Here is a 22,443-nt window from a genome sequence, read left to right as displayed (position 1 = left end):
ATTTGTTGCGTAACAGTTTTTTTCACTGTTGGGAGGAAAATGGAAAAGAGAAAAATATGTAAAAGTGACGATATTGGGGAGGGGAAAGATATAAAAATCTTTGAAAAATATAAATTGGGGCAGCTAGGTGGCACAGTGGATAGAACACTAGCCGTGAAGTCAGGAGGACCTGAGTTCAAATCTGCTCTCAGACACTTAATATTTCCTAGCTGTGTGATCCTGGGCAAGTCACTTAACCCCAAATGCCTTGGATAGTTGAAAAGAGGGATACTGTAGCTCTTTACTAAAAGAAATAACTGCCTAAGAATGTAGAGATGTCCAAGCGTAGTGGGTTGTGTCAGGAGACAATGACCATCTCTTTCACTATAGGGATGTTCAGCCTGAAGTGAAGGTTGAATTTCATCAATGATGCTAGAGATAGAATTCTCTTTTTTAGCATAGGTTGGACTAAGATTCCTTCCAATTCAACAAACCTAAAAGTCTATGACTTAGGAGATTAAAATGGATTGATTTTCCATTTTTTAAATGATCTTGCCATGGAAGGATCTCAACTAGTCTTTTCCCACTGTCATTGTATTAGCCTCTGTGGAGTCATTGAAAATTCGCAGCTTAGAGCATTAATTCTTCTAAAGAGTTCAAAGCATATCATAGCTTTGCATCATTCTCTTATCTTTCTGAGTAAAAGTGTACACTGACATCTTAGGAGGGCAGATAGGTGGCCAAGTAGATGGAGTGTTAGACCTGGAATTAGAAAGATCTGAGTTCAAAACCAATTTATGACACTGGCTGTGTGACTTTCAGAAAGATACTCAAACCTCTATTTGCCTCAGTTTCCTTATCTGTAAAATGGGAATAATAATAGTAGCTGCCTCCCTGGGTGGCTGTAAGGATGAAGTGATATAATTTTAAAGTGCTTAGTTAGTACTGTGTCTGGCACATAGTAAGCACTATATAAATGTTAGCTATGATGATGATATGCGCAGTTAGGAGGGGAAATGAATAGAGGACTGGCCTTGGAATCAGGAAGATTCATCTTCTTGAGTTCAAATCTAGCTTCAGAGACTTACTAGTGGTGTGACCCTAGGCAAGTCACTTAATCCTATTTGCCTCAGTTTCCTCATCTATAAAATGAGCTGAAGAAAGAAAATGGCAAACCACTACAAAATCTCTGCCAAGAAAATCTCATTAGGGGTCACAAAGAGTCAGATGATTGAAAAAACGTAAATACTAATAACATAGATGAAGAAGAGGAAGAGGGAATATTTTTCTAAGGTCACACACTGAGCTGGAGGCTCCCTTCTCTACAAAGGGAAATATAGAGTTTCTTCTATCCCCTCTTCCCTACACAGTTGCCTACTTTGGACCCTCATGTTGGTCAGCATCTACCTGTATGCTATTAAGATCAGAGGAGCAGGAACAGAATCCTTTCTCCCATGATGAGTATTTCTGTAGGCAGCAAAGAAAAGCATGGCAAGTATAGATTTTTGGATTTTATTCACCAGTGTACAGAAAGACCTAGCTAACATTGTATGCACACCTGTGCATATATTCCATTCAGTGGCTCTTACATTGTGATAAAAAAGTGTTGCATTAATAGAAGAGAGTAGAGCATTGCAGTTCTAAGGAGGCTGCTACCTAGGGACTTTCCCCACAATTGTACTGCCCTGTGTGGATTGTTTCCGTAGAAAGTAAGATGCATTGAATTATGCTATGAAATGCTAAGGACTTAGTCACAGAAAACACCAAGTGTTGAGCAGTGATAACTTTATGTCAAAAGCTCTGTGCCAACTGTACCCTTAATCACACTTTCTGGTCCCACTTTATTCTTTAGGACATGTCTGGAAGGTTAGAAGTTAAAAGGTAAATGTTATGTCTCAGTTGCCCTGCCTCAGTTCCCCTGATTTGTTCTATTTCAGTTTCCCTAGTGGCAAACCCACCCCCTCCTTCCTGGCCATTAGAATTGAGATAATTAGGGCTGCAGAGCTCTGGTCATTCTGGCATTCCAAAGAGTCACTTTAAACTTCAGATGGCTTATCTCAAATACTTGGGTATTGTGGTGGTTTTCTTGGAGGCAGCCTTAGTCTCAGTTGAAATAAATAATTACTCCAAAATTGCAGCTAGCTGGTAAAAGTGCAAACGTTTATTTCTCCTTCCAAATTAGCCCGGTTAGTTGAGGCCTATCTCTCTGCCTGGCTCCAAGAGATCTTGCAGCTTTGTCCTTGGCTTCTGCCTCTGCTTTCTTCAGCCTCCAGCCAGCACCGAGTCGTGGCTTCTCAATCTCCAACTGAGGCGAGCACGCTTCTGTATCTCCCAGAGTGCTCTGTCTCCAACCCCAGTCGAAGTTTCCCAGAACTCCCTTGAGTCACTCACTGGAATTGTATTTATGCTACTTCTCTGAGAATGGGATTGTGGGATATCTCCCAGCATGCTCTCTGAAATCTCCCAAACATGTGAACTCCATTGAGTTCTTAGATACTTATGAGCTCTCTAAAGGTGTGAACACAAGCATTGTTCAATCAGTTCCACTTAGTACCTTGTTTCAAGTTCTGGCCCAAAATATCTCTTTCTAAGATCAAATCAACTCCAATGGCTTAACACTTTGTAAAGATTCCAACAGGGTATCACCTGGGCCCAGACCTCCTGTCTCCTGTTAGTGTATCTTCTTGACCCCCAACTTGTCATAATTAAAAGTTATGGTCCTTTCCACTCACCCAGTGCTCTGGCCCCTGCCCTTGCCTTTATTTCCCTGATAGCTGGAACCCTATGAAAGTCTCTGGAATTATTTGCTCATTGCTAGATGCTTTGAGACAAGAGTCTGATCCAGTTGGCTGGCTATGGCTAGTATGGCTTCACTAGTCTAAATTCCCCACTATTAAAATATTAAAAGCCCTAATCTCTGTCTTGCCTCAGTTTCTCTAGCATTATACATAGAATAGGAGCCAGAGTATTTAATTATAAGGACCACAAAAAAGGCAGATTTCTTGTGGTGCTGCTTAAAGAGCCAAGTTCAAGATTCTTCCTCTATGTGGCCCTGATATAGGGGCCCTCTTCAGCCCTCAGTTTTCTTAGCTGTAAAATGAAAGAGTTGGACTAGATAGCCTCTGAGGTCCCTTTCAGCTCTGGCTCTGTGATCTTATGACCTTCTCAGGAAGAGAAGAAGCATTTTTCATGGCATATAAATGCATTATAAGGATTTAACAAAAATAACTATCATTTAAGCAGATACAAGTCAACTTGCTTCTCTACCTTTGACTCTCCCCTGAGTACCAGACCTGGAACATTCACCATGTCTAAAACCCAGGTCATTATTTTCTTCCTCATCTCAAATTAACGAAGCCTTTCAACTTTTCTATTTCCATCAGTAGGGTGACTATCATTGCTGCCATTATAACCCATGGCCAGATTCAATGTTTTCTCCTTTTACTCTGATAAAAGGAAGTCCAATTTTACAGCTGACTAAAAGGCTCATTTTGGTCATTGTCTCCACTTGGGATTTCCTCTGATAAAACATCCAAATTGGGTTGTGTAGAGTTAATGTCTGGGTCTTCCTGAATGAGGGTAATAGATTCTGAGAAGAGCTCTCATACAAGCACTCAGAGTAACAGCCTTTATTTTATCCCACAGGGAGAGAGGCTCTGGGATCCCGAAAGTTCAATGTATCAGGAACCAGTGACAAACACGTAAATGACTGGAAGTACCAGCAGGGTAGGCGTCTGGGTAGAGGCTAGGTAACTGACAGAAGGCACCAACAGTAAGAATGTAGTTGGATCCTGAGCCAATTTACTGACCACCATCCTCAATGTTTGTTGTTTATCTACATGTTCTGTTGTTTGCTTTTGGATTTCTCTGAATGATGAGATTACTCATCTGTCCTTAGGGTATACAACTGAATCCTTTCCTCCTATTTCCACATCTCATGCCTGTACCCAATCTATCATCCAAATCCTGGAATGAGTATATAATGAACACATCAAACCCCAACTGAACAAAAAAATGATGCTGAAAAAAAGAACCCAACATTATTCCCAGCCAGTTGAACTGAAAACTGATTCACTTTCAGATAGACATACAATTTGGGGGTTGGAGAGAGGGTCCCAGTTACATTCAGTTCCCATCTGGCTCAATCTCTCTTCCACTGGGTAACCTATCTGACTCTGAGGAGCCAACCCCAACTACAGCTCCAGAGTCTGGAGGAATTTGCCTCTTCAGGTTACAAACCTGTTTGCTACTAAATTTGGTTTTTTAAAATACTTCAAGAACCTGGAAGACGAATTTTCTGAATTTTTTCTGTGTCTTGCTACCACTTATCACACTCATAAAGAAGTCACAGAAATCTTAAAAACTCGAAATTGTTGGAAGGAAGGAAGTGACCCCAGCCTTTCTTTTCCCGGAAATAAGGTGGGGAGAAAAAAGAAGGGACAAGGACCCTAACGCCTCAAAGTAGTATCTTAATTGTGACATATATTGGAACAATGTTTTATATTTTTCCAAGTGATTTAATATTACTCATCCCATTTAATACAATCAAATTACAAATAGGCAGGTTATTTTCACCCCCATTTTACAGATGACAAAAACTGAGGCTCAGCTAATTAAAGTGATATTACAGAGCAAATTTATAGAAAAGTCATGGTTGGTCAGTAGCAGTTGACTATTAGCCGTGATACTAAATCACAACACGATGTCTACATGGTGTATAAACAAGCTACCTCATCAGTATGCAGTTACCATTGTCATATGGGTGTAAAGAAAGACAAATGTTATTAGTAAGACTCATAAAAACAGTCAAGAATGTTTTGGAAAGAAATGAGCAGAACCAAGAGATCATTATATACGTCAACAACGATACTGTATGAAGATGTAATCTGATGGAAGTGGATTTCTTTGACAAAGAGACCTAATTCAGTTTCAGTCGATCAATGATGGACAGAAGTAGCTACACCCAAAGGAAAAAACACTGGGAAATGAATGTAAACTGTTTGCATTTTTATTTTTCTTCCTGGGTTATTTCTACCTTCTGAATCCAACTCTTCCTGTGCAACAAGAAAACTGTTTGGATCTGCACACATACATTGTATCTAGGATACACTAGGATATATTCAACATATATAGGACTGCTTGCCATCTAGGGGAGGGGGTGGAGGGTGGGAGGGAAAAATCGGAACAGAAGTGAATGCAAGGGATAATGTTAAAAAAAAAAAATTACCCTGACATGGATTCTGTCAATAAAAAGTTACTATAATAAAAAAAAAATAAATTAAAAAAAAAGAATGTTTTGGAATTAGGACCAGAGCCAAGATCCGGGTGTTAAATATTCTATGTGAATATTAACGCCTTAGAAATTGGAAAACAGATCAGGGTTTGTTTTATTGTTTCATTCATTGCCAAGACTTAAGGAAGTGACACAGAAAAAACTGTTAATCATGCAAATTAATTAAACTTCAAAATTTCTGGGATAGCTTTTTTTTCCCTCCTGGAGAGTCAAATGTTAAAAATTTCCCAGCACAGGTATGCCCAGAAGTAATTTTGAGTGATAGAAGGACGTACCAGGGCAGGGCCAGTCCTGTGTGGCAGAATCTAAGAAAGTGGCAGGATGTGGTGAGCCCAACATGCTAGGAAGCTTGTTTTAATCTTGGGAAAGGGAGGCTAATTGCAGGTTTCTAAAAGTCTCCTTAGAAAGGCTATTTTTTTGGCAGCAATGTTAAAACTACAGTAGATGGAGAGATTAGAGGTGATTAGAGATAAATAATAAACCAGATGAAAGGTAACCAGGACCCAGACTGGAATGGTGGTTGTTTAAATGGAGAAGGAGAGAATTCCATGGAAGTTGGAAGTGACTTCAGGGACCAGGCAATCTCCCGCATAAAAAGAAGGGATTCCTTCTGCAACAAACCAGCAAGTGATAGTCCAGGCTCTCCTTGATGACCTTCAACCTATCCTGACCATACCCCCTATCCTAGCAGCCTCTTTCACTTCTGGACAGCTCTAATTACTATGAGGGTTTCCTGACATTCAGCCTAAAGTATTTCTTTTCAACTTCACCCATGGTGATTGGTCCTTTTCTACTTTCTCCTCCCCTTCATCATGTTCATCTGACCACTCAGCAAAGTGGTATTTAGAGCTAGACATGGAAGGAATCCATGGATAATATTCCATGGATATTATCAGGTTCAACTTCTAAACTCATTCAGGAATGGCCTCTGCAACATCCCACACAAATGACCGTCCAGCCTCCTCATGAACACTTCTGCTGGGATGAAACTCATGACTTCCCTCATCTCTATTCACAAAAGTCATGATTCTATCCAACACAATCCCATAGCAGCTGTGTGGAGGCTAGGGCAACAAGACTTCCATCAATTCCCATAATGCTCCCTGACTGGCTAGCAAATAAACCTAGGAATAAGGTTAAAAGGTGATAGAGAGAAGGTATCAGGGTATCTTCTGAGTCCCTACCTTAGGCAGTTTTGCAGGAGCAGATTTTTGACTTCAACGATGCATTCTATTGGTTTCCCTACTTCTACTTGTACCTGCATGATCTCAATAGTCTCCTACCCATTCGCCTTCCCTTCACTTTCTATGTCCCCCAATCAATCTTGCCTACCAGATTCACCTTATGCCTCATCTTTCATCATGACAGTATTCTGCTCAGCAAGCTTCTCTAACTTTCCTTTGAAGTCTAAACAAAATCCAAATGCCTATGCCTGCCTTTTTAGATCCTGCAGAATCTAGCTCTACTTTCCCCTTTCCAGTTTATTTCCTTTTAATTCCCAACATTTTCCCTCTGACATAGACTGATTTCTCCTCTGCCTCACCCAGAACACAGTCAAGCCCACTTTTGTAAACTCCTGCCTTGTTCTTGAATGGAATGCTGTCATTTTCTCCTCTGCTAAGTTTATTCTATCCAGTGCTCAAGGCCCCAATTAAATCCCTGCTCCTCTATCAATCTGCTTCTAACTGCACCATCTTTCACTGAGCTCCCTTCCTCTTGAACATCTACAAAACTTGTAGTCTGCCCCATAAACCTGAGGCTATCTTTATCTATTTTTTAATTTATTGTAAATGTAATAGATTTTGTCAGATTGTTCCTGAAATCCAGATGCACTGGGTCTGCTATATTTCCCTGCCACACCAGGCTAGGAATACTATACAAAGGAAATGATGTGACTGGGGTATGACATCTTATTAAACCTTGGCCCAGTGCTTGAGACCTGGCTCAAGTACCTTGCAATTATGAATAGGCAAATGTAATAATGATTCTTGTTTCTCTCCCTAGAAAGTCAGTAGGGACCATATCTAATAATGATACATCCTTCTTTCTTTGGGTCCTGGTCTAAGACATAATGGCTTTGCAATCTGTCAGCATTCTAGGCACTTTATTAAATTAAGATTATATGTAAGATATGGAGGATATATTGAATTATTTGCCATCTAGGGGAGGGATGGAGGGAAGGGAGGGAAAAATTTTTGGGACCCAAGGTTTTGCAAGGGTAAATGTTGAAAATTATTTGTGAATATGTTTTATAAATAAAAAGCTTTAATTTAAAAAAATACTATATATAGGGGCTGACCTGCCTGATAAAGAGAAAGTCCTTACAGGAGAGTTCCCCTAACCAATAAAATCAGTCCCTTTCCCCCTTCCCATATTCTATTTTAAAGCAATGTTAGCTAGATCCATGGATGAGACTCACTGGAGTCTTATTGACTAAGGGAGGGTCTCTAAAGAAATTTAACTCTAATGCCTCACTGGGGCGTGGAGGTAAAGGTGTGTTAGAGTCAGTTTGAACCAGCTCGTAAGAGCTGATTATTAATTTCCATTGTGAACATTTGCACTTTGGAAATCACAAAAAGTATAAAGCAGCATTGGATTTATTGTTTGTTGATGTGATAGATTTCTAGACTTAAGAAATTATAAATAATAGAGAATAAATTTAAAAGTCAGTCACCAGTACAGTGATAGAATAGCCTGCCTAATGGGAAAACATCCATATAGGCACTCAATAAATATTTGCTGAGAGAGGGAATGAATCAGAAATCTTATGAGTGTGAGTGAATATTCAGCATATCAAGAGAACTGGCTATTCTCGTGAAACCTTCAGCAGGCTTACCCTAAGATTAAAGCACCTCAGGAAGGGAGATCTAGATTTGTTAGATAGAAAAGTATCTATCTGACTTGTGCATTTAAAGTCATATATTTAACATACTAGAGAAATCTAAAATGTTATCTCTGAAAAATGATGAATTTACTCAGGTTTAAAAGAGAAAAAAAATCAACTTAAAAGATGAATTAGTAGAAAAAGATTTTTCCTCTCTCATTTTTCAGACAATCCAACTTTAAAGTTGGAGGATATTTGAAGTCATTGAGCTGAAAGGGACCTTAGAAGCCATCCTTTACCATCTGTTCCTGAACAGGAATGAGTTTAAACATCTTCTCTCTTACCTCCGATCTCCAAGGATCCCATTTCAAGTTGACAGAACCCAAAGTATTAGTCAAGTTTACTTTTGTTGAGCCTAACTCTGCTTCTCTGAATCTCCAACTCACAGCTCCTATTTCTGGTGAAGGGGGATAAGCAGAAAAAAGTCCAATCCTTCTTCCTTATGGCATCATATTCACATACATGAAGTACCATCCCTTCCTTCCTCTTCAGATTTAATACCACCAATTCCTTCAGTGGGTCCTTTACATCCCCTTACCATGCAGATCTCAAGAAATCCAGTGAACTTTGGCCTATTGCTGGTATCTAGCTGGCAAAAGGGACTCCATTTTTGACCACTGGTTGATCTGGGAAGATTCTATGTTCCAACAATTGCTTTGGTTGACTACACTTAGAGTTAGGAATATGAGGTTAGCAAACTTCGACTAATCCAGGTGTATAAGGTTAGCAAACTTTCCTAGTCACAGTGTTCTTATTATTGAGAAGGTAGGTCTCAATCCAGTGTATCCACAGAATGAGAGCTACTGGAGCAGGGGGAGGTGGAGAAGGGGGAGGAAATGTCTCCCACTCAGGCCCTGTGCATTAGCCCAGCAATAACAATCAGCTATAAAGACAGTCACCCAGGTGATGTAGGATTCATTGCTGGAGCCCTAAAGCAGATCTAAGAGATTGAAGAGTGAGGGATTCCTACAGTCTTACTTGTGGGTAAAAAAAACTCCTTGAATTGTGTTCTTTCCTTCTTGGAATTTCCTCACAATAATATGATTGATTCTGAATTTAGCTGAAACCCGACAAAGGAAGGTTGAGGTCGCCATCGACCCTGATGCTATGGATATCAGCCCAGTTTTCTACTGCAGTAGCCAATAGTAATGCACTTTGGAAATCACAAAAAACATAACGCAGCATTGGATTTATTGTTTTGTTGGTCTAGATTTAAGAAATTATAAATAATAGAGAATAAATATAAAAGTCAGTCACCAGTACAGTGGTGGAAGAACAGCCTGCTAAATGTAGAGGTGGCAAACAGAGAGAATATTTCTAGGTGAAATGGGCATGGGCAAGCTCACCCTAAGGTAACCTGTGACCCAAGTGGTGCTTGCTTCTGCCTGCATCTAAGATCACAGCCTCTCTCTGCATCCTCCTTCCTCTGAAGTGCCCACTTTCCCACCTGCTGCCTTGGGAACCCAACTGTGATGACCCAACCAAAAACCACGCCGGCACCTCTCGCTGTTACAAATACTTTCTGTCCTGGCCACATTCCTACTGAGCCCTGCTTTTAATGAATTATCCTAAAGGGAAGCAAGGGATGAGGAAGGACAATTGATCAAGGATGGACAGAAGCAGCTACACCCAAAGAAAGAACACTAGGAAATGAATGTAAACTGCTTGCATTTTTGTTCTTCTTCCCAGGTTATTTATACCTTCTAAATCCAATTCTCCCTGAGCAACAAGAAAACTGTTCGGTTCTGCACACATATATTGTATCCAAGATCTACTGTAATCTATTTAACATGTATAGGACTGCTTGCCATCTTGGGGTGAGGGTGGAGGGAGGGAGGGGAAAAATCAGAACAGAAGTGAGTGCAAGGGATAATGTTGTAAAAAATTACCCTGACATGGGTTCTGTCAATAAAAAGTTATTTAATAAAAAAAAATAAATTAAAAAAAGGGATGAGGAAGGAAATAAGCATTTTTATGGGAACTGCTATGTGACAGTAATGATGTGCTATTAAACACTTTTAATTAACATTATCTCACATTATCCTTATAATAATCTCATAAGGAAGGTACAATTATTAACCTTACTTTAGAGTTGGAGAAAACCCAAACTTAAGTTAAAAAGTTAGGTGATTTGGCCAGGGTCATACATTATTTGTCTGAGACCAAACTAGAACTCAGATTTTCCATACTAAGCACTTTATCCATGTATCACTAACTGCCTAAAAAGCAGCTGTAACTTAACATGAGACAAAAGTTACTCTCTTTAAGACCTTCATATTTTATTAAGAGAAATACAGAATATGTACAAAATTGATATATCCCAACTAAATATAAAAGGGAATCATGAAATGCTTCTGGATGAAAGGGACACTTCTGAGACTTGAAATAAGGAAAGAATTTCCAGAGATCAAGGTGAGAAGGAGAGTATTTCATGCATTAGTGGAGAACAAGAATCTCATTTAAAGACTGAAAGGCAGAAGGTAAGAAACTAGATCTAAGGAATCTTTTCCCTGGAACCAATGGTGGATTATTATGGAGAAATACAGAATGTTTGAGAAGTTGTCCCTAACTTATGGAGAGAAATATCATGGAGGAAACCAAGTTTTCCCAAAACATCCTTTCATGGCATTGACAGAGTCAGAATTCTGCACCACATGAGACTATCTCTTTGATCCAATATGGTGATTTTTATATTTTAATATTCTTGCAGGTATTGGGCAGGGTTACTTAAGTGCAATAAAGATCTAATGCAACATAAAGCTAATAATTCATATTGTACCAATCATTCCAGTTGGCAGCCTGCCCTCTGTTTTTATAATTCTATTTGTCCATTTTTTTTGACGTGTTCTACTTCCTCTTGGGTATTATTGCAAAATCATTGTAATCTCCTTCTACTACCTATATATAGATATATATATATATAAAAGCTGTGACCTGGTTTCCTTCAGGAGCAACAGTTCATTGGAAGAGAGAGACTTCTAAGTCACAATGGTAAGTAACAGGGTTCATCTTTGAAGGGAAGTAGAGATATTATTATTGGATTTTTGTGAGGTAGGAATTGGGGTTTCTCCTGAAAGTTGTCAAGTCTTCAGTGGGACTGATTGGCAAATTTTCTCATGGGCTCCCTATAGAAAGACTGTATGATGTAGAGAGGAAACAGGCCTACAAATCAGGAAGTTCAGGGTTCAGATTTTATCTCTCATATATCCTAGTTGTCTTTCACTTACCTTGCTAAGTCTAAAAGGAGCACAAGTCAGTTCTCTGCCTTAGTAGAGACAGTTTCTTCCCTGGAGCCTCCATTGTCCATTAAATCATAGATACATTATTTTTTTTATATCTCAATTGTAACATGTCAATTACCTCCATAAATTCTGTTGTCATCATGTCCTATTCCTGGGAAACAGGCTATCCCTTCTCTCAATATGATTGTACCTGCAGTCAGGCAGTACTCTGTGCCAACATCACCATCCCCTGTTACTTTCTCCACTTCTCTCCCAAACCTCTTCCCCTTACTAATGAATTTGTCCCTGATTCAAGAATTCAGAATCTTGAATCTGGCTTAACAAATGATGGCAAAGGAAAAGAATGGAACATTGTTCTTTAAGAAAGGAAAATATGAAGAAACCAGAGAAATATGAGATGATCTGAATGAACTGATACAGAGTGAAGAAAGCAGGCTCAGGAAATATCAAAAGAAGTATAATGATATACATGGAAAGAAAAAACCTTGTCTTCTGAACTCAGATGAAATGCAATGATCAATTTTGTTTCCAAAGAATAGAAGACAAAATGTATTTATTGATAATAATAATAGCATTCACATGCTATTATGCAGCATGATATATGAAGCAATAATAGCTAGCATTTATTTTATATCTACTATATGCTAGGCATTGTGCTAAGTGTTTTACAATTTTTATCTCACAAGTCCCTTGGGAAGTAGGTGTTATTATCTCCATTTTACAATGCAGGAAACTGAGGCAGTTAGAGTGAAAAAGTGACTTGAGTCTGGCCACAAATTATTTGTCTCCTCTTGTCAGAAAAGTGGGTGACTGTGGACACAGAAAGTAAACTATACAGAGGTGTATTTATGGATATATACAGTGGATATTTGGAATCAGTATGATGAAGGCTTTAACCATGTATCTGTCACTAGTTGGGGCACTTTGAAAAAGGCAGAATCTTGTTAGGGTCTTGTCAAGGATTCAATTCTCCCATCTGTAAAACGAGGGTGCTACAATTAATAATCTTTAAATTCTTTTTTTAACTTTAAATCTATAATCCTGGACTCCTATGAGACCTAATTGTTTAACTGTGTTGGTTTGGCTTGACTATTTTAATAACACTTTTACAATATTCTTGCATTTGGTCCTCACAACAATGTGGGAGGCTATCATTGTCCCCATTTTGCTGATGAGAAAACTGAGACAGGCTGACTTGCCCAAGGCCACATAGCAGTGTCTGAGGTCAGTTTGGACTCAAGTAGTACTTTATCCTTTATGCCCTCTCTAGACACTGTTATTTCAAAGGAAGGGTCCATTATTGGGAAGAGGAACTGTATTTTGGGCAGAAATAGTGGAACAAAAATGGGAGGGTAGCTATAAAACTTAAAAAAATTCTAGCCATTTGCCCTCCTAACTCTCCTTTAATGTTAATCTTTTCTTTTTAAAAATAGAACACAATGCTACGTGTCCTCCTTGCTTTGGCTATCTTTGTGACATTATGTGATGCTCAGTGCTCTTTATTGCCCTTGGATAAAGATTCAAAGGAATTACAAGGTAAATCTTGATTTACAACTTTTTCCTGATTCTAAGGACAAGACGATTTGTTTAGAAAGAAAAGAGTCTGGGACAAGCTTGAATGATCTGTGTTCATTAGAGCCAAGATTCGTGGGATGGGAGTATGGGCAAAAGGCAGGAAAAATGGATTTAATCTAAAGATGTGCCTGAGATGGAAAAAATAGGCAGCTGTCTAAAAATACACTCTCCTTTTCCCACCATCTCCATGAATTAAGGAGCAATATTTAATTACTTAATGTCTCCATATGGCATGTATCTAAGGGGGAGCATGAGTCAGTGGTTAGAGAGTTAGGATTGAAATGAAGAAGATCTGGATTTAAATATTTAAATAACTTCTGACACTTAATCAACTTTGTGATGCTGAGCAAAGCAACAGGCTCCTCTGTTCCTCAAGTAGTTACAGAATCATTCCATGCAACAAGCATCTATTAAATATCTACTGTATGCAAAAACTTGCAACTACAAAGTTCAAATTAATCATAGAAAGTAAATTAAGATGAAAGAAAAAAACAGAAAAAATCCCTGCTAACACATATCTTCCAAAATAACATATTAGGCATTTCCAATTATCACTAGGAAGGCTTAGAGGATGATTTAAAGGCTGCTCTTGATTTAAGGCTAGTAAAACATTGGAAGAGGTTAACAAGGGAAATTGTAGCACCTCCTTTGGAGATCTTAAAAATTGCTCCAAGTTTTCCATTGTTAGAATGATGTAGTGCGGTACCATTGCGGGTGGTCTTCTGGACATGATAAAATCTTTCCTTAGAGGTATCAATTACAATTGGAAAGAGGAACTGTATTTTGGGCAGAAATTTCTTCTGATTTTCATATGTTCTGTCTTAGGTTGCAAGGATTCCAGTGGCATAATCCATGACTTCAATAGTGAATGGAAGGATAATTGTAAGAAGTGTAGCTGTACTTCAGAAGGAATAAATTGTTGCAGCATGTAAGTTAAGGATAGCTCTTAATAACAAGCAGTAAAATGAAAAAAATCTCTGATCCAGAAAGGACCTTAAGGACAATGGTATAGGACTGATCTGGAAACCAGAAATACCTATTTAAGAAGATGGGCCTTTGTTTAAAGGCCATTAGTGAGGACAGCTCCTTCCCCTGGTGGACACTACTCGTGGTTAGGAAGCTTTCATTGCACTTCAAAACATACTCTTCTCAGTCTCCATCTACAACTCTTAAGTCATCTCCCCGAGACCAAGCAACCTGAGCAAGAATATACCCTGTTCACCATGACAGAAGTTTCCTTTCTTCAGTCTATAATTCTTATATAATCTTTTATAACCCTGTTTCTCTTCATTTTTGTTACCCTGTGAATGTGCCCTAAATGAAGGAACCTTTCCTTCTTGAAAGGTCACTCCCTGAACTGAACACGATATTCTGGATGTGATCCAATCAGGAAAGAGTAAAGCAAGACTTTAATCTCTGCAGTGGAAACATTGCATGGAGCCTTGAAATTGGTGTTGAGAAGATCTGAGTTTAAAACCTTCCTCCAACATATACATGCTGCCTTTCTGTGATACTAGGCAAGAAATTTGATTTTTGTAAACCTCTATTTCCTCAACCATTAAAAGAAAAAGAAAGGATTTTGACAGAGGGAATTTTCCTTGATGACGACTAAAATATCTTCGAGTTTGAAATCTAGGATCTAGGACATTTTTACATTACAATCTCAGCTCATAACCTGATTGTGTGACCCTGAACAACTCACTGGACCAGTCTCAGCCTCAGTTTCCTCATCTATTAAAAAAGAAAGAGGGGTTTAACTTTGATGATTTCTAAGGTACCTTCCAGTTCGAAATCTAGGATCTGTTATTCTTTTCTATTTAAATTCAAGGTCAGAAACTTTTTAGCTATGTGACTCTGAGCTTTAGTGCATGCTGACTAGCATACTGTGGGTGGATTGAGATGGCTCATTAGGTGGTTAGGGAAGACAGGTCAAGATCAGAGGCTCTCTGGAATAAGGGTGTGTTAATAAATTATTCATCCATTCCCAAGCATCATCCTAATCTTTGCCCAATTTTCTTTCAACAGGATAAAGTCTCCTGTGGGATATGACAAAGTCAATTGCCAGGAAATTTTCCTTGAGGAGTCCTGTAGTTACAAAGTTATAGAGAAAGCCAATCCCTTAAAAGCCTGTGAAGTCCAAGATTATGTGGGTTAACAACTCTGCCTCCTCCCCACCAAGTTTCTACCAAAGTCATTGCATCCCAGTGGAACTCATCCACTCTTGAATCAATGGTTCTTTCCTTGGAATTCAGACCTCAGATCTTTCTTTTATTGAAAGCATTGTGATCTAAATTAGCAACACGCTGATTTAAATGACAAGATGCCAGTTCTATTTAAATGATAAGGTACCAGTTCTCTGGCCTCTGAGATCTTCATACCTCTTGTAACCTGCTGTCTAATGAATACTCCAAGAAAATATATTGTCCTATAGCATGAAATGGATCTGTTCTTTTTCTTTTAAAGAAACTCAGTATTTATCAGTGGGGTCTTTGGAGCTCAAACACGCTATGGTTTTTTCTTCTACTCACCTCTCATTTCTATGTTTAAGAATCCTGGGACCTCATTCCTGGAAGAAGTAACCCAATTAACAATGGAAAGATATTTAACGGATGCAAGGCAGCGTTATTTACCAGGGATGATAACATTCAGTTGAGTAGTATCATAAAATACATCAAGCATATGTAGGAGAGAAAAGGGACATAAAGGGTCACAATAGGGAGAATGAGAGACAACAGATGGGCAGTGTAAGCATTTTGTTGATATCCTTGAAGTAATAATTGAATGAGAGTGTATTGTCCTTCCCACTCTAAGCTTAGGGCAGCCTTGCAGCAAGGAAAGTTTCTATAAGATTCCTACCAAGAGAATGTAATATTATATAAAATGTGATGTATTTAGATTTGGAGAACTTCAGATCAAATCCTTTCAATAATCAATCAATCAACACCATTTCTTAAGTACTTACTATCAGTCAATCAATAAGCACAAATTAAAAACTCTTATTAAGGGCAAGGTACTGCCCAAAGTTCTGGGAATAGAAGGAAAGGCAAAAATCTATAGCGTTCCCTCTGGGGCTCACTCTCCAAACTCACTTGGCACTGAAACTTGTGTTCCAGAGGAAAAAACATCAGTTCTTCCCTAAAGTTCCCAAAGTTGTTTAAAGAGTAGTAGATTCTATTATTATTCATGAGCTCCTATCTTGTGTGTCCTCCAATATCGATCAGTATTATCAACTTATAGAAAAACATTTTCTGAGAAGATATGGTGACAACAACAGGTAACAAAGCATTATACCAGTGATAAGTAGTATTTAACAAAAACCAATAGTACATATTATCTGAAATGGGTATAAGCTAGAAGTCCTCCCAATAAGATCAAGGATGAAACAAGCATTCCTGTTATCACCACTACTATTCGATATTATTCCCGAACTGCTAAGTAGAGCAATAATACAAGAGCAAAAACTTGAAGAAATTAGAAATGGTAATGAGGAAATAAAACTATTGCTCTTTGCAGATAATATGACAATGTAACTGGAGAATCACAGAGAATCACCTAAAATTAGTTGAACTAGTTAATTTTAGCAAAATTACAGGATTTGAAATAAACCCATATAAATCATCAGAATTTACAGATATACACACAGAGAAATAGAAAAAGAAATTCCATTTAAAATAACTATAGACAATATCAAATTTTGGGGATTTACCTGCCAAGACAAACTCAGGCATTATATGGACACGCTTACAAAACACTAAACACCTTTCATGCAAATAAGCAATTGGGGAAATATCAATTGTTAATGAGTAGCCAAAGCCAATACAATAAAAATGACAATTCTACCCAAATCAATATACTTATTCAATGTCATATCAAACTACCAAAAAAAGTTGCATAGTGCTAGGAAAAAGGAATAATAAAATTTAACTGGAAGAACAAAAAGCTTTGGCTACTCATTAACAATTGATATTTCCCCCATTGCTTAATTTTCCCCGAATTATTTTAAGATCATGATAACATTAACTTTATTAAGTTTTAAATTCCATATTCTATCCTTCCTCATTCCCTGAAATGTTATAAGCAAATTGATATAGGAAATACATGTGACATGATGTAGAATAATTCCAGAGTAGTCATTTTATAGAAGAATACAAAAGAAAGAAAGAAAGAAGATGAGGGGAAGGGAGAGACAGAAGGAAGAAAGAAGAGAGGTGAAGGGGGATGGAGAGAGAGAGAGAATGCTTCAATTTGAGTTCATGAGAGCTAAAGGCCACTTGTAGTCTATCAGTTCATTTACCTTCAACTGTTGTAGCTTTTTGAAGGTCATAAATGACAGAGTTGAAATCAAATAACTGTTCATAGAAATCTTCCCTATAGAAAGAGCATTTACTGAGAAGATGTAGTAACATGAGTCCTTCATAAAACATTCCACCACCAATTCAGGAGCACACTTTCCCTTTGCATCCTCACAAGGTCCCTTGGGGAAATGGCTCAAACTTAAAAGCACAGATGCAGGGGAGAGATGTATCCTTATACAAACTATTTATAGGAATATTCTATGAGACTGTCAGGTTCATACCCAACAGAAATCTGGATTGCTTGAGATTGACCAGTTGTAGCATGGTACAGTACATAAAGTGATAGAGATGGAGTCAGAATGATCCGGATTCCAATCTTGCCTCTGTCACTTATTAGCCTAAGATAATAAGAGTGTCATTCTCAGCAAACATTTAATTTTGGTGAACCTCAGTTTCTTTATTTGCAAAATTAGAGGGAGTAGCTTCAATAATAGGCTTTGTATCTCTTCACTTCTTTATTTCTCCAGTCCTGGATCTTAATAATTCTTTCTCCAGAATAGCCAGGAGTCTTCTTAACCTGAAATTCACTGCATCCTAGCAGCCTTTGCACCATGGAAGATGGTGCATCTTTTCTCCTGATTGGCCAGTTTCTACTCTGCCCTCCATTTTAAGGGAAATGTCCCAGCCAGTCATGTTCATTTTTTCATTCCTCTCTGGGTTTCCCTTCTGACTCTCTGGACCCTGTGCTCCACCATAGCCCGGAAAAGGTGTTTTCTCTTCCTCATCCTACTGATGTTTTCCAGTTCCCTTTTATGTATTGTCTTTCCCCAATAGAAGGTAAGTTAAGAACCAAGACTCTCTTTACTTGTATTTATAGTATCAATCCCCATAGCTGGCCCACCGTAAGTGCTTAATAAATGCTGTATTTCAGAATTCTCACTCTTTTTGTTGTTGTTTGTTTACATTTTATTTTTCTCATTTTTTCCCTTTTTGATTTGATTTTTCTTGTGCAGCAAGATTATTGTATAAATATGTATGCATATATTGGACAACATATTTTTTACCATATTTAACATATATTACATTACTTGCTATCTACTGGAGGGAGTGGGAAGAAATGGAGAGGGGGGAAGAAATTGGAATGCAGGGTTTTGAAGGGGTTAATGTTGAAAAATTATCCATGTATATCTTTTGAAAATTAAAAAGCTTTAATTAAAAAAGAAAGAAAATCTAATCACAACCAAAGAAAGAATTCCAAATCTCTCTCACATAATTTTAGCATGTTTTCAAAATAAAGGAAAAACATTTCATTTTCGTAGCAGTAAACAAACAAATGAATGAATGAATTCTGTGTGACAATTCATTTCAGCCTCACTGGGTCTCAGTTTCCTCAAATGTAAAAATAAGACAGTTGTTAACAATAGCTTTTGAGATTTTTTTCAGCTCTAAAATCTATTATTTAAAGGAAAGACTAGCATGAGTCAATAATAAGGGGAAATCTTCTGACTGAGAGATTGTAAACTGAACAGAGGGTAATCATTCCCTAGAATAAATGAAAATGAAGCTTAAATTATGTTAAGCAAGACAGGTGATATAAAGTCCAGATTGGTCACTCGTAGGAGTGATAACCAGGAAGTAAGCCCATAGAAATCTTGGAACCAATCAAAATCTCTTGCTTAGGTTTGCTGCTGAAATTTAACACAAAATTCAAGAAAGGTCATGGAGTTAATGCTTTATCAGAACTCAAAATGATCCTTGGAAATTTAAAACTTTCTGATATGGTGCAGTTCTTAGAGAATATATAGCAATAACCTCAAGAGTACCTGGCCATGGGAGTAATGTAGTTAGAACTGATATAGTTCTTCCCTTAAGCTATCTTGCCCCAATTTATTTTATCTGACCAGGAAACTGAGATGACAAATATTGCTGGGCTGTCAGATAACAACCTGCTGGTCAGTGAGACTAATGAGCAATAATAACGAGGTACTTAAAGGCAGCACAGGCACAGAATAAAATTGGATACTCACCACTTGACCTAGTGATGTTTCAGGCCTAAAAACACACTTCTGGAATGTTTCCTAACTCTCCACCAGCCTACCCTCCAGCTCTGCCCAGGTAACAATGGATACTGCACCTGTTCACAAAATCAAAACTACTCTTTAAATCCATCTCTAAGCCATAAAATTAGCATATCAGTGACATGAAACACCTGGTCTCTAACTTTTTCTTATAAATTTACCTTCTTGCTCTTGGTCCTTTCTTAATTTCTTTTAGTGATCATATAGTTGTTAGTAGCATAATTTCCCCCTTAACTTGTAGAAAAATTAATCTTGCAAATTCCTTGACCATACCTGCGACAGCAATCTGGGACTCCATCATTGCTGGAGACCTCAATATTTCTGTTTCACGGAGTTGTGTGTTCAGAGAGTTTATGGTGCTAGTTCAAACTTTTCAAGTTTTGAGGGATATGGCAATGACCTAGTTGGGGAGCTCTTCGGCAAATAAGGGGAAAGGCTAAAGATTTATACTGCCAAAATCAGTAATAGATTAAACAATAAGAGATAGAAATATCTACAGCAGAAATGTGAGCAAACCCATGTTCTGCAAAGTTGGAGATATAACAAAAAGGAAAAGTCTCCAGTGGTTATTCAAAGGATTAACACCAAAGTGAGCAATAAGGAGTTGAGTTTTGGGGAGAGTTTGCTCAACTTAAAGCACTCAGTGTTATGTGGATGGTCACTTTCCAACTCCTTTGAATTAATCTCACCTGAAGCTGTTCTACCAGACTCATTGCCCTCCAAGACAATATGCATGGTGGACTTGAAAGAATATTTCAGATCTTTAGATACAGATTGATAGATACATAGATTCACACATTATCAGATTGGAAAGACAGACAGACAAATAGGTAAATATATACATACATAGGTAGGTAGATGGATATATATATATATATATATATATATATGTATGTATACTCATAGACAGGATAGATGTTGGAATCCTTACAAAGTGTTAAATCATTAGAATTGATAGAGACAATAATTATCTAATTTTGCATGGTTCAGTATCATTGATCTGATCCTACAGGGAGATGTTATGGGCCAGAACGTGAAACAAGGTACTAAGTGGAATTGATGGAAGCAATGCTTGTGTGCTTGGGTTTGCACCTTTAAGCGTTTACACATTAGAGGTCGCACATTGGAGCTCACACATTGGAGTTCACAAGTAAGGGAGGCACACAAAGTTAACTTTGTAACTTTGTGAATTCACACCTCCCATAATCCCACTCTCAGAGGAGGAATCAACCTTTTACACCAAGCATAAAAAGAGCTTCAGTCAGTCAGTCAGTCAAACAGTTGGTTCAGAAGAAGCCACGAGTTGGAGTTGAGCTAGAGCCAGAAGTCACTTCGGAAGATTGACAGAATGAGAGTTCAGTTCGGGAGATTGAGAAGCTAATCTGCAGTCGGGCAGAACCAAGATTCAGAGAGAGGCTGAAGCTAGCAACAAGAGCTCTCGGAACCAAAGAAAGCTAACTTTAGGAGAAACTATAAAGAACTACTTTAACTTTAAAAATACTTTAACAGGCTGCATTTGAAGTGATTATTGATCTGAACCAAAATAAGGCTGCCTCCAGAAACCTCTCCAAGAAACCTGCTCCCAGCAAGAACGATCATATTATATAAAAGAGAACGCCACAGATAGGTAGATCCTGTCTATGTGTATAGATAGATAGCTATAGATACATACATAGGTACATAGATACATACATAGATACATATATAGATACGGAGACAGGAGAGATACATGGATATGTACTACTTAAATAGACAGGATAGATAGTTACATAGATTAGATAAATACAAACATAGGTACATAGATACATATATAGATACATAGACAGGATAGATACATGGATATGTACTACTTAAATAGATGACAGTTACATAGATAAGATAGATACAAACATAGGTACATAGATACATAGACAGGATATAGAGATAGATAAATGATAGATAAAGAAAACCATAGTATCTGGCATATAATTAGCATTAATAAATTGTTGATTGCTCTGGTGGTCCCAAAGCACAAAACCAGGAGCAGTGACTAGAAATTGCAAAAAGGCAACTCTACTTTCAGGATAAGGAAAAATCTTCCCAATAATTAGAGCTTTCCAAATGCAGGATGGCGTGCTAGGAAGGTTGTGGTTTCCTCCTAGCTAGCAGTCTTCATTCATTGGCTTGATGGCCATTTGTTGAAGATGTTCTAGAAGATATTCTTGTCCCCATTCCATTGATGCTAGATGATATCTGAGACTCCTTCTGAACTATAAGCATGAAAAAAATCTGAACTGTATAATTTTATTATTAAGAGAAATATAGTTGGGAGTGGATTCATAAACAAAACCTAAAATTATGTTATCTACTAAAAGAATAGTTAAAATAATACTCACATGATAGATATGAAATATAGAATGAGATACACATTTTTGGACACAACTAATAATTCATCTTCTTTGATTTTATTGTGAGAACTTGCTTTTTATTTTTCTTTTATTATTCACTTGGGAAGGATGGGAAGTATTTAAGGAGAAAAGAGAAATAAATGAATATGAAAAAATATTTTTTTTAATTGAGTGATACTAATAGACTAAAAATAAAAAGTTTGACTAAGACATCTTACAAGTGCCAGCAGAGGTAGGAATAGTGACAATTTCAAATTGGGGTTTTTATGTTACTAAAAGGCAAAACAAGTGAAAGAAATAATAATACCGAATGTGTATATGCCAAATAATGTAAGTGACTAAATATATCAAAGAAAAACTAACATGGTTATATAAGGTACAATATACAGAAGCCTAGTTATAGGAGTTTGTAACCCTCTGTTATCTAAATAGGACAGATGAAACAGAAGAGGAAAACGATAAAGAAATTACAGTCCTGGAATAATCAACTCACAAGTAGTATTAACCCAGATGTCCTTCTCATCCCTTAAGTTCTTTTTATTGTCTTTAAGCTAAACATAACATCCTCTCTCTGCTGCTAACTCCCCCATGTCTCCCTGAGTTTGAGAATCAGTTTCCTTTTTTTGTTTTGAAACATAAAGGAGTTGGACTAGTTATCTAAAGCTCCTTGCCACTCAAAAAAATTTCATGATTCTAAGAGAGCAGGAAAA

The sequence above is a fragment of the Sarcophilus harrisii genome, chromosome 2, assembly GCF_902635505.1.
Source record: "Sarcophilus harrisii chromosome 2, mSarHar1.11, whole genome shotgun sequence".
NCBI lineage: Eukaryota > Metazoa > Chordata > Mammalia > Dasyuromorphia > Dasyuridae > Sarcophilus > Sarcophilus harrisii.
Note: the sequence above shows the minus strand (reverse complement) of the source record.